The following is an 18,364-nucleotide window of genomic DNA, read 5'->3' as shown; positions in this document are numbered from 1 at the left end:
GGGTCTGAAAGTTGAAGAAATAGAGACTGTTTTGTTTGGCAGTATAACTGACACATTGTCCAAAAGGAGTTATCCTGTTTCCTGACTTCGTGGGATGCCCACTGCAATAAAGGAAGCAGACACTTTCCGATAGTTCAACTATTTCCCATGTTTTATCTCCCCTTTATTCTTTCTACGTTGTGGAACAGAGGCCAAGATTGGCCGATATTAACAAAAAGATGAAATGGAATGCCGATTTTCTCTAGTACACAATTTACCTCCATTTCGACGATGGAGGTCTGTTTTACTGCAAAGAGATCAGAAGTCTAGGTGTCTTCTGGTTCTATACCAGTCAGCAAAGAGCTTTATGACATGAGGCAATCTGCTTCTCCAGTGTCCTCTATAAAATGAGGAGTTGGAGGGTAGATATTTTCTAAATCCCTTCTTGCTCAATTATTATGTGGTTGCACTCCAACTGTCCTTTTGAACTTGGGAAGGTGGAGGGGGTCCCATTTCTTCCCACTTTTTCAATGTTTCTGCCCATATTTACCATCTGTTCAGGGGGTTAGGTTCATCATTCATGTCAACAACAATTCTTTCTTGCTTTATCAATAGAGCGCTAGAAAGTCAGGTGACTCCTCTGTTAACTGGCAGTTGTATGAAAGAGGGAGAAATGTACAAATTGTGGGGGAGAACAAAGGCAATATTCCATTACTTGTTATTTAGGATTTTGTGGCTTATAATTATTAGTGACTATTTTAAGTACTCAAAAAAAACTGTAAGTACTTTCAAGAAGGATGGTTTCCAGAACTCACAACTACATTGAGTTCTTATATTGTCATGGTTGAAAAATATAAATCAATTTTGTTAAAGGTGGTGCGTTAAACATCAGGAAGGTGAGGCCTAGGATATTCCAAATGGTTTAACATATTGTTCCTCAGGAACTTTTACATGGGTGTCTTAAAAAGTGAAGGAAGCTAAAGTAGGAGGCTCCCCAAAAAGTCTGTGGCCAGTCTGTAGGCAAACCAGAGCATATGGCAAAGGGTGCTGTTTTTATACATACTCTATCCAGCAGGAAAGCTGAAAATATTATTTTCATAGTCAAATGATTTAAATAGTAATGGTTTAATTATTCTCTCCAAGTGTCGTTGGGAAATACGCTGGATTAAAACACAGGCAACTGAGTTTCTGTGTCTGATCTGCCAGCTACTAGGGTAAGTCTGTTTCTCTATGTGCTCATCTTGGCAAGCATCTCTGCAGGCTTTTTTCCAGAGAGACAGGAAACAATGATGACAGTCAGGCAAGCCCGGGCCCCACACGAGATTCTCTGTAATTTTGGAGAGTCCTGGAAACTGGACTATCAGCCCTAATTACCTCTGTCAGGAATCCTGTGTGCATTAGGCCTCATTTCTCAACAGCTTGCCCGAGCCATGCCCCTAAAAACAGCTCAGACCTGCTTTACACGGGCATGAATTCTGGCAGCTCAAGAGGGTGAACTCATTTTAGGCATGTCTTTCTGTAAACAACTGAAAGATCCACTGCTCTAAGCACAGACCTGACCCAACTATGTTACAGATGCAAACTGTCTCACTTGTGCAATGCTAGAGAAGCTACACACTTTCACCTCCTAGCAGATCTTGGTCAGATAAATGTCAGCGAACTTCCAGCTCTCTGCCCACTCTCTGCAAACTCAGCCACCGAAACCACAACCACCTCCACCACCATTACAACAAAATGAATTTCAGTGGTTCGATGTCATTCCTAAGCTGTTTCTCAGAGCCATCTAGCTAACTGGAACAAATAAACCAAGCTCCTTGGGCCATCAACGCCAATATTTGAGTTGTTAAGTGAGGTTGTATGTGTTTTGTCCACTGTTCAAATGTCAAACTGTGAGGACCATTAACAAAATGATGGCCATTTTATAGTCAAGAAAGCCAAGGTTAAAAGCAATTGCCCAAAGTTACAGCTTACAGGGACAGAGCTGGCCCCTAATTTCTTTATTCTTTCATTCCATGCAGGGCAAATGTGAACAACAAGCACAACAAAATATTTTTACCAATACTTTATTTTCAACCTAGAATTTTGAGCTTTTTTGGTAGATAATCAACTTATTTAAGTTTTATGATAAGAATACTACTATTAAAGGTTATGTTATGTTACTACATCTGAGTGATTGTATGCTATAAAGATATAATGATGTTGTGACTTGCAAATGAGTTTGAGAAATGTTCCATGAATATGCCTAAAATTTATTTCTAACTAATTGAAATTTTGTGTTCATGAGAAATGGTTTAAGAAAGAGAAAATATACCACATATTTTTATTTGATGCTTTTTATTTATTTCTTTGATTTTATTTTTTATATCAGTTTCATGTATACAAAACAAGATAATGCTTAGACATTTACATTCCTCACAAAGTGATACCTGCCCCAGTCTACTACCCATCTGATACAGTATATAGTTGTTACAATACCATTGACTATATTTCCCATGCTGTACTTTATATCCTGTAACCATATGCATAATATATATATATATATATATATATATATATATATATATATATATAAAATTATAGTTGACATTCAGTATTATTCTACATCAGCCTCAGGTGTACAGCGCAGGGGTCAGGCATCTATACAATTTGTGAAGTGATCCCCCCAATAAGTCCAGTACCAATCTAGCATCCTACATAATTTTTACAACATTATTGATTATATTTCCCATACTGTATTTCATATCCCTATGACTATATTGTGACTACCGACTTGTACTTTCTAATCCTTTCACTTTCTCCTCCATCCCCAGCCCCCCTCCCATCTAACAACCATCAATTTGTCTCTGTATCACTGAGTGCATTTCTGTTTTGTTTGTTCATTTATTCTCTTCCTTAGATTCCATATATATAAGTAAGTGAGATCATATATCATTCGTCTTTCTCTGTCTGATTTATTTCACTTAGCACAATATCCTCTAGGTCTACCCATGTTGTTGCAAGTAGTAAGATTTAATTCTTTTTTATGGCCAAGTAATATTCCATTGTATATATGTACCACAGTTTCTTTATCTAATCATCTATCGATGGGCATTTTGGTTGTTTCCATGTCTGGCAATTGTGAATCGCACTGCAGTAAACATAGGGGTGCATATATTTTTTCGAATTAGTGTTTTGGATTTCACTGGATAAATATCCAGGAGTGGAATTCCTGGGTTTTTACTTTTTTGAGGATCCTCCATACTGTTTTCCATAGGGGTTGCACCAATTTGCAATCCCACCAAAAGTGCACGAGGGTTCCCTTTTCTCCACATCCTCACCAACACTTATTTTTTGTTGATTGTGATGATGGCCCTTCTGAAAGGAATGAGGTGGTATCTCATTGTGGTTTTGTTTGCATTTCTCTAACTCAATAAGACCCTGAGTATCTTTTCATATATCTGTTGGCCATTTGTATGTCCTCTTCAGAGAAATGTCTCTTTATGTTCTCTGCCCGTATTTTAAATTGGGTTGTTTGTTTTTCGGTATTGACTTGTATGAGTTTTAAAAATAAATTTTGCATATTAACCCTTTATCAGGTGTATCATTGGCAAATATCTTCTCCCATTCAGTAGGATATAGTTTTGTTTTGCTGATGGTTTCCTTCGCTGTGCAAAACCTTTTTCGTTTGATGTAGTCCCATTTGTTTACTTTTTCTTTTGCTTCCCTTGCCCAAGGGGATTTATTAGTAAAATTATTACTAAGGGTAATGTCTGCGAATTTACTTCCTATATTTTATTCTAGGAGTTTTATGGTTTCAGGTCTTACATTTAAGTCTTTAATCCATTTTGAATTTATTTTTTGTATATGGTATAAGAAGGTGGTCCAGTTTCATTTTTTTTTTCATGTATCCGTCCAGTTTTCCTAGTACCATTTATTAAATAGACTGCCTTTACCCCGATGTAAGTTCTTACTTCCTTTGTCATAGGTTAAATGACCATATAAGTATGGGTTTATTTGGAGCTCTCTATCATGTTCCATTGATCTATGTGTCTGTTTTTATGCCAATATCATGCTGTTTTGATAACTATAGCCTTATAGTATGATTTGATATCAGGTAGCATGATACCTCCCACTTTGTTCTTATTTCTCAGGATTGCCATGCTTATTTGGGGTTATTTGATGCTTTTTAATAATTATGAAGAAACAAACTGATGAGAAGAATGCAGAGACTATACTCTTTAGTGCATTTCAACAAATATTTTTAAAGAACTAACCGTACGCAGGCTACTTTATTAGCTAAAAGGTATCTGGTCATTAGAATGCTTGGTTTTAAGAGAAATTATTTTATAGGCTTATCAGGGGCAGTATCTCTCACCCCCCCAGTTTTATTAAGAAATAATTGACACACATCACTGTACAAGTTTAAGGGGTACAACATGATGGTTTGATTGACATATATTATGAAGTTCTTAACACAATAGGCTTAGCATCCATCCCCTCATAAAGATATAATAAAAGGAAAGAAAAATAATTCTTGTGATAAGAACTCTTAGGATTTATCCTCTTCACAACTTTCCTATATATAATACAGTCATGTTAGCTATAGTCATCATATTGTAAATTATATCCCTAGTGTTTATTCCACTGGAACCTGGGTTTGTTAGCGTAAATAGTTATGAAATAATGCCCACTGGAAATTATGGGATGTGATAGCCATCTGGGACCTGATGTTTTTACAAACGAAGCAACTGAGGCCAAGTGACGTTTTGTCTTGCTCGAAGCTTCTAAGAGTGAGCAGAGTCTGAAAGCCAGGTTCTCAGAGTTCAAGCCATTTGCTGGTTTCAGCAAACTCAACTTTGTTTTCTAAAGGAAAAGTTTCCTCCACCTGACAGCTTTGCAAAATTTATGCAGGAATGTTCATTGGAGGTTGGCCATTCTCAAGGCTATGCTTCTGCAGCAAAGAGACTGGAATATGCTTCTGCGGAATATTTTTCCCATCAAGAAATGACACTGAACATCTCACCAAAGAAGATACACAGATGGCAAATAAGCACGTGAAAAGATGTTTAAGATCATATGTCATCGGGGAGATGCAAATGAAAACAACAGTGAGATACCACTATGCATTGTTAGAATGACCAGACAGACCACTGACAAGAACAAACACTGGTGAGGATGTGGATCAAAAGGAACTCTGATTCCTGGCCGGTGAGAATACAAAACAGCACAGCCACTTTGGCAGTTTCTTACAAAACTAAACATATTCTTATTCTAAGATCTAGCACTGGTACTTCTTGGTATTTACCCAAAAGAGTAGAAAAGTTATGTTCACACAACTATTGTTATGCATACGGATGTTTATAACATTTTTATTCAAAACTGCCAAAACGCGGAAGCAAACAAGATGTTCTTCAGCAAGTGAATAGATAAAGGTACTATGGCACAGACAGGCAATAGAGTATTATTCAGCGATAAAAAAGCTACCAGCCACGGAAACACATGGAGGAAACTTATATGCATATTGTTAATTAAAAGAAGCCACTCTGAAAAGGCTATGTACTGTATGATTGCAACTGTATGACATTCTGGAAAAGGCAAAGCTGTGGAGACAGTAAAAAGATCAGGGGTTGCCAGAGATTGGGGGGAGAGAGGGAGGAAGAGGGAGAGTGGAGATAATTTTTAGGACAGTGAAACTACTCTGTACAATACTACAATGGTGAATATATGTCATTATGTATTTGTCCAAACCCATAGAATATACAACACCAAGAATGAACCCTAATGTAAACTATGGACTTTGGGTGATTGGTGATTACGTGTCAGTGTAGGTTCATCAACTGCCACAAACATACATTTGTGGAGGTGATGTTGACAATAGGAGAAGCTATGCATGAGTGGGGGCAGGAGGTATGGAAAATACCTGCACTTCCTCTCGGTTTTGCTGTGAACCTGAAATTGTTCTAAAAATAGTGAGTGTTAAAATAATTTTTCCAAAATGAAATAAAAGTGGACACTATAGTCATAGTCAATTTAAAATGACATTTTAAATTGATTGTTCAAGGTGAAAAGTGGGAAATGTTTTTTCATCTGTCTTAAGAATGTCCACATGAAGATTTCTTATACTTCAAAATCCTTATCATAAAGAAGGTGAGAAAAATGTAGGCAGTGAACTTTGTTTTGACCTCTGGTAAGAATGGTATTTATCATTTTCCAACAGAAAAACTTTGGTTTATGCCCTTCATCTCAATAGGTTATAACTCTAAACTTCTTGAGTTCATTAAAAATAAAATTTGTCCAATGTTATTTCATGCAGCAACCAATTAGCCATTTTCCCTTTACTATATAATGATTCTTGTTCACATGAAGGAAATAGTCAGCAAAAAGGAGAAGACATATTATGGAATGATTATTTTTTTCCAATAGAATTTTTGTCTTTTGGCCACATGAATTTCTAATCAGGGTAGTCAGCAAATTTTATGTATGAGTAACTTATCTTTCTTATATTAACAGACATTAATATCCCTATTAACATTTTCTGTTTTCAGTTTATTCACTATTCGATACAGTAACACTGAATCTTTATTCACAAGAGGAAGAGCTTATTTCCCCATTTTCATCATAGTTCCCAAAGTGCTTTTTTTGGATGATTTCATTTCTTCTTCCAAGAAGAAAATTGGCTAACCGTGCCTTCAGAGTTTTATCCTACAGCAAGTGTTTCGATGTTTTGCTTAGTCACAAATGAGAAGCAGAAAGCTGACAACATGGCTTTCCTTCTGTGTGAAGAGCTGTGTGGGTGGGAGTCAGGATTACTAAGAAAAGACAAACATCCCATTGTCTTGTTCCAGATTCAAGAAATCTGGGGTTCCATTCACACTCTTGAAATTATATAATTTCTATCTGTTTCTCCTCTGATAAAAAGTCTGTACAGATTTTTAGAACTAAACTCCCTTTTCACCTTGTGCTAGGACTAGAATTTGCTGTTCATTTTCATGTTTAAGATCAACATTTCTAAGCTTTCAAATTTTTTCTGTAACTGGATTCTTTGTCCAATGAAGAACAAAACTAAGAAATTAGAGCGTGGCTTTGAAAAAGTACTAATGATGCGTATGTACATTTTAAAAGATGTTCAGTGATAACAGTATATCCGCTTTTCTGCAGTTCTTATGTAATGAGAGTGATAGATGTTTTAATATCATATTTGGTGTTCCCAATTATTTTTTACTGTAATCAAAATTCATCCAGAAAATATTTAAAGGTTGTCTTTATGATTGGGGTTCTTCATAAAAATTCATTTGAAAATGATTTCCACTTCTTAAAAGTTTAAAACCATCACTATGGAATACTGCCTTTTCCCATTCTAAAAGTACCATATTTTCATTAAAGCTATTTAAGAAATGCATAAGAGTTAAAATGTGCCAATAATCCCACCTCTACACAACCAGTGATCATGTCTGGTGTTTCCTTTTTTTTAAGTTTTCTCTCCTGTATGTTTTTGTTTTTAAAAATATTTTTGTAATCATATAATACATGCAATTTTGCCGTGCCTTAATATTATATCATATATATTTTCCATAATATTATTATATCCCTGGTAAAAAATACTAAACATAGTTTTCGCCAAAGTAACCTTTTAAATTGTGATATTAGGAGAGTAATATAAAATGGACATGTGATATCTCCCACTCTCTGCTCCTCCCAGCAACACCTCTCTGTCTCCTGTCATTCTCTAGAAAGAACCACTTTTAAGGTCTCAGATAACCTTCCAGAAATTTCCAGACATATGAAAGTATATTTTTACATAAGGTGACATTTACTACATTACGTGTTCTCTAAGTATGTTATCACACATTGAGAGAATCATTCATATTTTATTTAACTTAATAAAGTGTCTAAGAGGTTTCTTTTTCAGATCAGTCCATATACATTTTCCACATTTGTTTTTAAAAAAGCTCAACAGCATTCTATTGTATTATGTGTTAACTAATTCAGGGATGAAACATTTACATTATTTCTATTTTCTTGCAATTGTAAAATATAGACATAAGGGAGCTGCCAACTCCATGGTGTCTTTGTGCAGACTAGAAAAAGACACTCTTCTGTGATGATATTCTTCCATGGGCGCCTCCAGTTCCACTCTCTGCCAATCTCTGCCTCGCTCTGTTTCCTGGGAGGCTGAAATGCTTGTGTATCATGTCTGTGTACTCCCTTACTGGTCTAGCTTTCGGTTGGTTCAGCCAATGGGAGCAGCAGCAGGAAAGTGGAAGGAGGAAGTAAGGAGAGGTATGCTTTAGTCCCCAGGCTCTCTTCCTGCCTGCTTGCTATAGGCTGGCTTTCTCCCTCAAACTTTCTCTCTCCTTCAAGCTCCTACTTTCCTCCTCTAATAATATCTCCTCCCTTTCTTGCTCTTCTAGTCCTGGGACATTGCGTTACCCTCTCTAGTTTCTCTACACCATGCTTTGCAAGGAGCTCATTTATTAGCCTCTGCTCAAATTACCCAATTTGAGTGCACCAAACTTTCCTGCTAGGACTCTGATTGAGAAACTTTTCTCCTGGCAGATATAACCACACACCAGGATGTTTGGTTTGTTGATGGGAGCAAGCGATTATCACCCCCACGCCACCCCAATTCCCTGCAACCTTGTCAGGATGCCCAGTGTAGGCCGCAGCCTACACAATACTTGGCAGCCTTGGTTACAATGAAAATGATTGTGTGTGTGTGTGTGTGTGTGTGCTCTTTCTGTGCTTTCATGAATGCCATAGGGTAAGTGATTAGCAGTGGAGTTGTTGGGTCAAAGGTTACATATACTTTTAAACTTTGAAAGAATTTGCCAAATGGCTATCTAAAAAATACCCTAAGTTTACGTTTGCTTCATACTTTTGTCACCATAGGTTGTAAAACTTTAAAATTTTTGCCATTTTTATAGAGAAAAGTTATATCTCATTTTTCTCTTTGACACTACATTTCATTTATTATGGGTTCACCTGGACATTTTTTCATATATCTCTTGGATATTTACATATGCTTAGTTGATTTTTCTATTGAATTTATTTTTTCCTTACTTATTTAAAAGTACTATTTTTATATTAAAGAAGTAAGCTTTTTATCTTATGTGTAGCAAACATTCTTTTCCAATTTTTCATTCCATATGGATGTTTAAAAATTTGCCATAGGCAAATTATATCAAATATTTTCATAGCTTCTGGGTTTTATGTCAAGTTAAGAAATGCTTTTCTTATTCCAAGATAATACTTGTTAAAAATCCTATGTCTACCTCTGGTATTTATTATTTTTTCATATTTACAATTTTGATCCACAGGCATTAATTTTTATATGGAATATTTTTTTTCCCCAGAAAGCTAGCTAGTTGTTTGGAGGTGTGATTAGGATATGATTTGGTAATGACATTATAATCAATAGAGTTTTTCGTTATTAATATGGAATGTCATCTTTATTATATACAAAATTCTCAAAGGGTTTGGGTCTCTTTATGTATTCTTCATGTTCTTCCATTGGTTTCTCTCTCTAGTTGTGGTAGGAAGATGTGTTAAGATGGGCCCCATTGATTCTGGTATTGTCGACCCTGTGTTATCTCCTCCCCTTAAGGGTGGGCGGGGCTTAGTGACTTGCTTCTAATGAATAGGAGACTGCAAAAGTGATAGAGCAGTTAGATTATAAAAACTATAACTTCCCATTTTACTAGTACTCATTCTCTCTGTGTCTCTTTCTGTCTCTCTCCCTCTCTCCCTCTCTCCCTCTCTCTATCTCCCTCTCATCTGCTTGCTTTGGTGAAGCCACCTGCTATCTTGTGAGCTGCCCATGGAGAGAGCATGTGACAAGGAAATGAGGGAGACCTCTAGCCAACAGCCTGTGAGGAACTAAAATGCTTCCAATAACCAAATGAGTGAAGTTGGAAGCAGGTACTTCCCTTGCTGAGACTTGAAATGGCTTTAGCCCTAGCAGATGTGCTACTTTGATTGTAGCCCGGTGAGACCCCCAAAGGCAGAGAACCCAGCTAAACTATGTTCAGGTTCCTGAGTTGCAAAAGCTGTGAGATAAAAAGCTGGGGTTGTTTAGGGTGACGTGTTGTGGGGACATTTGTTATGCAACACTAGATAACTAATGCACTAGTGCTGCCACAAAATGTTTTTGTTCCTGTAGTTTTGTACGTTTTAATATTTGATAAAGGAAGTCCTTTCTCATTTTATTTTCTCCAGATATTTTTTCCTGGCTATTCTGGTATATTTAATCTTCCATATAAACTTAATATAGTTGTGTCAAATACCTCCCAAAGTCTTGTTCTTTATTTAGTGGATATTTTTTTGAAGGTTGAATTGATAATTTTACAGCTTTGAGTTTTTCTATGTAGAAACATTTATTGAACTCTCCTTTTATGTCTCCTTAGTAAAGTTGTGATATTTTCTTCATATCTGTTCTGCACATTCACTGTTAATTCCTAATTATTCCTAATTATTGTTTTTTATGCTATTGTAAGATTTTATTGATTTTTTTCTCTTATTATGATTTGTATATAGGGAAATTATTCATTTTTTATAAATGGCACTTTTTTAACCAGTCACTTTAATCTTTTCATGCAATCATATAATCTCCAAATAATGAGAATTATGCATGCATCTTGGTCCTTTCAAATATATAGACTTGTTATTTATTTTTCTTATTTGATTGCATTGAATTGTACTTCCAGATCAATGAATTATAGTAGTAGTGGTAGCACCTTTGGTTTGTTTGTGAAATTTGAATGGAAAGTTGAAAGTGTGAGCATTTAATTTGATGCTGGCTTTTGATGTGATCAAATATAAGAATTGATCTATTTTGCTTTGTATCAGGAATGGGTGTTGGGTTTTATGTCATTTCTTTTCTGCATGGATTGGGATGTTTACCTGATTTTTCTCATGCAAACTATTGATACTATAAGTTACACTAATAGATTCTCTAACATCCAGCGGTGCAGTTAATGATTACATAATATTCCAACTTGTGAAAGCATTGTAGCTTGCACTTCTATGTAAGCCAGTTTTTGCTTTGAGAAATACCTCTTTAACAAACATCATTACATAGGACTTTGTCCTTTGTTAATAGGTATAATGGCTAACACAGAGAGAAATTTATCTCCCTCAGGCACTCTAATATCTTCATATTTATTAACTCATTTTTAAACAATTAGAACCACCTTATGAAATAGGTGTGACTTTTATGCCCATTTTACAGACGAAGGACTGGAGGAACAGAGAGATTAACAACCTGCCTAAAAGGCAGAGCCAAGATACATACCCGGTAGACGGGGCCTGGTAAACCAGACAACGGCCACCACCACAGTCAAGACAGAAAGCATTTCCATCACACCAGAACGTGTCTTCCAGCCTCTCTGCAGCCCATTCCCATCCTGCGTGGCCTCAGGACCACTGATGTTCTCTTATCACTACAGATTTGTTTTTCGGTCCTAGAATTTCACATAAATACAATCACAAGGTGTGTATATTTTTATGTCCAGCTTCTTTTGCTCATCATAATGTTCTTCAGATTCATTCACAACGCTGCATATAGCACCAGTTTGTTCCTTTTTATTGTTACGTAGTATCCTACTGTGTGGATTTACCATAATTTTCTTAGCCATTCACTTCTTCATGGGCATTTGGGTGGTTTCTAGTCTTTAGTTTAAATGAAAGTTCTCCACTTATAAGGAAAAAAAATCAAATGCTGAGGTTGTTAAGATCTTTGGTAAAAACAAATCTTCTATCTGTAAAATTGTCCAATTTATAAATTAAACTCTATCATAGGGATGTATGTATAGGAGAAAATATAGTATATATAGGGTTCAATACTACCCACGGTTTCAGGCATCCACTGGGTATCCTAGACCATATCTCCCACGAAAAAAGGGGGACTACTGTCATCTATGAACGCCGATAGTATGCTGGCACTATGCCAGCTTTTTTACCTCTGTTATTTGATCTTCACAACAAACATATAAAGAAGTTCTATTACCTACATTTTTTCAGAGCAGAATACTGATGGTCTGGGAGGCTGAATAACTTGCCCCAATCTATGTAGTTTGTAAGGTGCAAAGTCAGGATTGCAGGATTTCTGTCTGACTATGGACCCCACTGTCTATTCTATACCACTGCCTCTGTTCAAGAATATCAAAGTTCTAGCATATGGGTTACAGTTTTTTAAAACCTCAATGGATTCTTAATGAAAGTTACTTTTTAAAATACCTTGTTACTTAAATCACAACATGGGCAAAAATCAGAGTTCCTGGGATTTTCCAAAGGAAGTGAGCCTCATAAAATACTTCCTATTGTGCCATTTCTCTTAGGGTTAATTTCTTTTAAATTTCTGTTTAACACTCATGATGTCTATAAAACAGGAAGGAAGAAAACACCATTCCTTTTTTCCCAAGGACTTTAGACTAAAGGACTTCAGAATGTGATGTCGTAGGAAAAGTGTAGACTTTGGAATCAGACTAAGCCTCTAAACCTGACTTTGATATGAAAGATCCAAGTACTTTGGGGCAAGTTCTTAATTACACAGTGTCCTTAACTGTCCAACGGAGATAATGCCATCTCCTTCATGGGACCTGGTAATCAAAACAATAAGATAACATGTGAAGACCTTCTGTCTCAGAGCTTAGGGCATAGGAAATATTCAGTAAGTGTTAGTCCTTGTACCTCCCTCCTTTTGCAGCCACGATTATGTCACTACCACTGAGACATTCAAGCAGGGCAGAGTATGCACCACATAGGACTAGTATGCTAACAGCTAGTCCTGTCTTGAGGTAATTTGACCGTTTATACTTAAAGTGATCCTGTGCAGTAGTATTCACAAATGTGAGACACCCCAAATCAATATGATTTGGTAGGTATTGAAAATACAATTCCAAAAGTTTAGGAGAGAAGGGACATGAAGAGACATGAATGATAGAGGTTGGGGCCAAACTAGGACTCGTGATTGATTGCAGGACTCCTGTTTTCTGCTGGAATGAGCCAAGGGAAGTTCGAAGAAAATTCACGTATTAGGAGGAGTTGGAATTTGGGTGCAGCCTCCTGGCACGCCGTTTATTCTGTACTTCCAATTTCTGCAGGCTATGCCTACGTGATTTTGCCTGCTGCATACCTCGAATCAATCATCTCTCTTTTTTAAATTGCAGCAAATTGTCCAATCCTTTCTTGTTTGTTTTCATTAGGATTTCCTTTGCTTTATCACTGGCAGGAAAAAAGTTATCCTTTGAGATTTCCTCTGGGACATGATTATTTTCAGTAACTACAATTTAATGAATTTGTGAGGATTTCATCCTGATTTATCCTCTAATTTTTTTTTTTTCATTCTTAAAAACAGTTTTTTTTGTTTTGGGCAGTTTTTCTCTTGGATACTTTTGAATAATTATTTTTAAAAACTATCTGTAGTGCGCGCGCGTGTGTGTTGTATGTATTTGATCATAAATATAATGTTTGTGCTTCATTATTTCTGTGCATCCTAGCTTTATATCATAAAATGATAATGTGCTACTTCTTGCTACCTCTGCCACTGTCAGCTCAGGTCAGATCATTAATATTTCTTGTTCAAATAACCAGATCAGTCTCCTGGCTTACTCTTCCAGCCCCTCACTTTCCAGTCTCCTAACACACTGAAGCCAGAGCAACCTTTTCCCAAAGAGAAAATCTGATCACATCTGTTTAATATCTTTCAAGGACATTCTCAGAGTTGGGTAGTATGATCTGGGCCCTGCCTGTCCTTTCAGACCCTCTCCTACATTCTATGTGTTCTCTGTCCCGGTCACACTGCCGACTTAACAGTTATCTAAAGGTCTTTTATCCTCTCTCTCTCCTCCTGCCCTCTGCACCTGTTACTCTCTCTACCTTGTCAAGCTCATCCTCAGCTCATAGCCTCTTTTTGCCTGCTTCATCCCCACACGTTGTGTAGGACCTGACTTAGACATCCATTTTCGCTGGGGGCCTTCCTTAATGTCCTCCAGAAGGGATTACGTGCTCTTTCATCACTCCTGTTAGCTGTGCCTATATCGACACCATGCTCTTTTCACATTATTTGACGGCCTCATCAGGGCAGGGCCCTGCCTTGTGAGGTAGGCATTTAATAAATACTTGTTAGATGAGTGATGAATGAATGAAGGCATTCACTGCCATAAGGCAGTGTGGTCCAGGGGGCAAGGATGCTGGAGTCAGATGGCTCGTGTCTGGGTCCTGATTCCATCCCTAACTAAATGTGGGACCTCTAGTAAGTTATTTCACCTCAGCTTCTTAACCAGTAAAATGGAGATAGTAAGAGAAATATCTGGTCAGATTATTATAATGCTTAAATGTTAACAGATGGAAACAGAATGGTAACTGCATACGAGACAGTTTCATTTCATGTTAGCTATTATTACTATTACTATTATTGCCTAATCCTTCATTTGGCAATTTAGTAGCCAAAGCAGAAGGCACAGCATTTGGCATGGTCTATTAGGAATTGTCTACTCAGGAAAATTCACAAGATTGATTTGTAAAATTCCATATTTCTATAGCAATGCTGCAAATGATTTTGGCTATAATATATGACATAGGTATCCTATAATATAATTTAATATTGTAATTATAGAGAAGATAAATCTTTGCTTATGTTTTAATATGTTCTGATTAAATATGTGTTAAGGAAATAAGATCTATTGCAGACTAAATTTTCAGTAACACAGTCTTGACAACAGAAAGGAACGTGCATTAGAGGTCTTTCTCTAAAAAGCTATATTTGAGATACTGATCAGAAATTGGCTAGTGGAAAACACAGAATTTTTCAAATAGAAAACACTGATGAAGACTTAGAAGAAAGCTGTCAGGGAGCTCATAAACTGGAGAAAGATCATGTTTCACTCACATCAGCGGTGATGGTGTGGTTAACATCTTTCGTTTTACTGGGTCCAAAAATGAGAGATGAATTAGAGAGAGAGAGAGAGAAAGAGACTCGGACAGAATACTTTTCATCATAAATTGCAGGGTTTAGCTATAAGTCACACTTTTTAAAGAGATCAAATGTTGGTTGAAAGTACCTGTAAGGTCTTTGGACACAAAGACTCTGCAAAGGCAGATAAGCTCTAGGAAACTCAAATTTTACATAAAGAGATTTAGAATGAATTTGAAATACAAATGTCTGCTGGTATCCACGGGGGTTTTCAGGACCTCTGTAAATATACCAAACTCTGCACATGCTCAATTCCCTTATATTATATGGCCTCTCACTTGCTTATAACCTGCATACACTGTCCCATAGATGAGGTCAGACAATTAAGTTTGCAAACTCATCCTAGAAAAAGTGCTACATACCTCACTGTTGAATATCACTATGGTCACCTTCAAAGTATTCCCCTTGGGACTAGATGCCAGCGCCTAGTCCACCCTTCAAAGCAATTTTGGAGCTCTTTTTCTGGAATGGCAATCAGAGCTGTCATTATATTACCCTTTATGTCCTGAATGTCATCAAAATGTCTTCCTTTCAATATTTCCTTTATCTTTGGGTAAAGAAAGAAGTCATTGAGTAGGGAGGGTGTTCCAATACAGTTATTTGTTTACTGGCAAAAAAACTCCCTCACAGACAGTGCCGTGTGAGCTGGTGCATTGTCGTGATGCAGGAGCCATGAATTGTTGGTGAAAAGTTCAGGTCGTCTAACTTTTTCATGCAGCCTTTTCAGCACTTCCGAATAGTAAACTTGGTTAACTGTTTGTCCAGTTGGTATAATTTCATAATGAATAATTCTTCTGGTATCAGAAAAGGTTTAGCAACATTGTCGCAACAAGTTCACAAACTTAATTGTCAGTACTTGTATATATAAAATATGAATTCCAGCTTGCTAATCGAATTATTAAAATACGAAATATAAAACCTGGAAAGGGGAAGATGAACAGAAGGATAATTTTCTAGGCACCTTCGTACTAAACTCTGCTTGGCCTCCTTTGGAAGGTCAGAGCTCAGCAGGACAGGGTTATTAGGATAGTACTAATGTCATAGTAGTTTTTAATTAAAATAAAGTCTGGAATATCTGTTGAATGTTTTATGTATTACTAGAGGGAATATTAATAGATGTTACACTTTGGAAAATAGATTGGCATTATCGCTTAAAGCTGAATATTCACATACCAGGTAACTTGGCAATTCTACTCTTAGGAATATATCCAAGAGAAAGTCTTGCCCATGTATGATGGGCAATGCCAGAATGCCTATGTAAAAATGTTCCTAGCAGTACTATTTACAACAGCAAAAGCCTGGAAAGAACCTAGATGCCCATCAATGGGACAGTGGATTAAAGAACTGTTGTATAATCACACAATAGAATATTATGCAGCATTCTTAACTAATCAAGTACTGCAACACCAACAACTGGCTAAATCTTATAAATATAATATGAAGTTGAAGATACTAAGTGCCAACAGATTATCTTTAGCATGCTACCTTTTTAAGAATGAGGGTAAAAACAAATGAATAAAAGAGTGTTTTAGAAATACACAGAGATAAAAATTTTTAAAAATGCTTGTTGAATTTAATATAATTTTTTAAACTAACAATTTCCTAACGTAGTACTTCATCAGCATTAGATTTCAATTAAAGTTCATGGTCACCAGCCTCCAAGATGGTCCCTAATGATGCTCAACTCTTCATGTTCATGCTCATTGTAGACCCTCCCGCTTTCATTAGGATGGAGTTGTGGAACCAAAGGGACACTGCAAAATAACCATGTGTGACTTTTGACGTTAGATCATAAAAAACGACATGGCTTCTGCCTTGCTCTCTCTTGGATGATTCCGTTTTGGTGGAAGGTCACTATGTCACCAGGATATTCAAGAAGAAGAACATGTGAAGCTTTTTGCCAACTAATAGCAGTAGGTGAGTGAGTCATCTTGGAAAAGATGCGAAGCCCCATCCTGGCCTTTAGGTGAATGTGGCCTAGATGACACCTGGACTTCAACCTCAGGAGACCCCCAGTCAAAACCACCCAACTGGCTGCTCCCAAATGCCTGACCTACAACAACTGTGACCTACAATAAATGTTTATTTTGTTTTTGAGCTGCTACAATTTACAGTAATTTGCTATACAGCAATATATACCTAATACAAAGTTAATTGGTTATCGTTCTTTTAAAGCCATGCTTCCACATTATTTTCTATATTAAGCACCTTGATGTTCATACTTTAATAATCAATTGTTTCAAAATACTCTTACTCTGTTATGTTTCACTGTTTATATGATATAAACATTGTTCAAATATCCCAAACATAGCTTAAATTTTAAAAATTACCTTTATAATGTTAATGGTTTTTTAATATAAAGTAAAAGCTTAAGCTTTTCTTTTCTTTCTTTTTTTTTTTTTTTTAGCATAGTAGGAAGTATATCTGGACTTTGGTAATTATTGCTAGGCTAGTGAGTAAACAACTTTATTATGAAATAAAAGAGTCATAAAAGATGAATGTATCTGCTAAAATTTAAAGTACTATTTTATCCCTCCTATTTATTTATATTTTTCTCAATTAAATGCTTTTTTCTCAATTGAATGCTTCTATTATTTTTTAAAGATATATCTCTATATTGAATGTTATAATTTGCTAGCAGTTACATAATTTCTAAAGACTGAGATTGTTGACGTAACTAACAAAATTCACTTGTTAAATCATTTTAACAAGTGATGTGGAATATCTGGATATCTACATGGGGAAAGAAATTAATCTTGACCTCCACCTCATGCCATCCACAAAAGTCTATTTAAGATGGAAAATAGATCTCAGTGTAAAAGTTTAAATGATAAAACTTGCAGACGAAGCATAGGAGAGTATCCTCATGATTTTGCTATTTGCACATATTTCTAGGATGGGACTCAAAAAACACTAACCATAAAAAGAAAAAAGGATAAATGGGACTTCAGAACAATATACCAATAAAAAAATTAAAAGGCAATCCACAGACTAGAGCAGGATCAAGTGCTCTCTCTCTCTCTCTCTCTTTCTCTCTCTCACTGTGCTCGTGTGCCTCTTGATCCAGAATACATAAAGAACTTTGACAAATCAATAATAAAAGTATAAATAATCAATAAAGAATGAGCGAAGACTTGAATAGATACTTCACAAAAGAAAATATGGGACTGGCCAATAGACATATGAAGGGGTGAAAAGATGCTCAACATTATTAGTTGTTAGTGAAATGGAAATATATTTCAATGAGATATAATTTCAAACCCGTTAGAATAACCAATGTTTAAAAGAGCAACAATATCCAGTATTGGAGGGGATGTGAAACAAATGGAATGCTCACACATTGCTGATGGAAGTGTACAATGTTACAAAACTTTGGAAAACAGTTTGGCAACTTAGAAAGTTATACATACACTTATCCTAAGCCCAACAATTCCA

This window comes from Rhinolophus sinicus, chromosome 17 (assembly GCF_057876585.1).
Source record: "Rhinolophus sinicus isolate RSI-liver-muscle chromosome 17, RSI-T2T, whole genome shotgun sequence".
Lineage (NCBI taxonomy): Eukaryota > Metazoa > Chordata > Mammalia > Chiroptera > Rhinolophidae > Rhinolophus > Rhinolophus sinicus.
The sequence above is the reverse complement of the archived record's forward strand: the minus strand, read 5'-3'. Positions refer to the sequence as shown.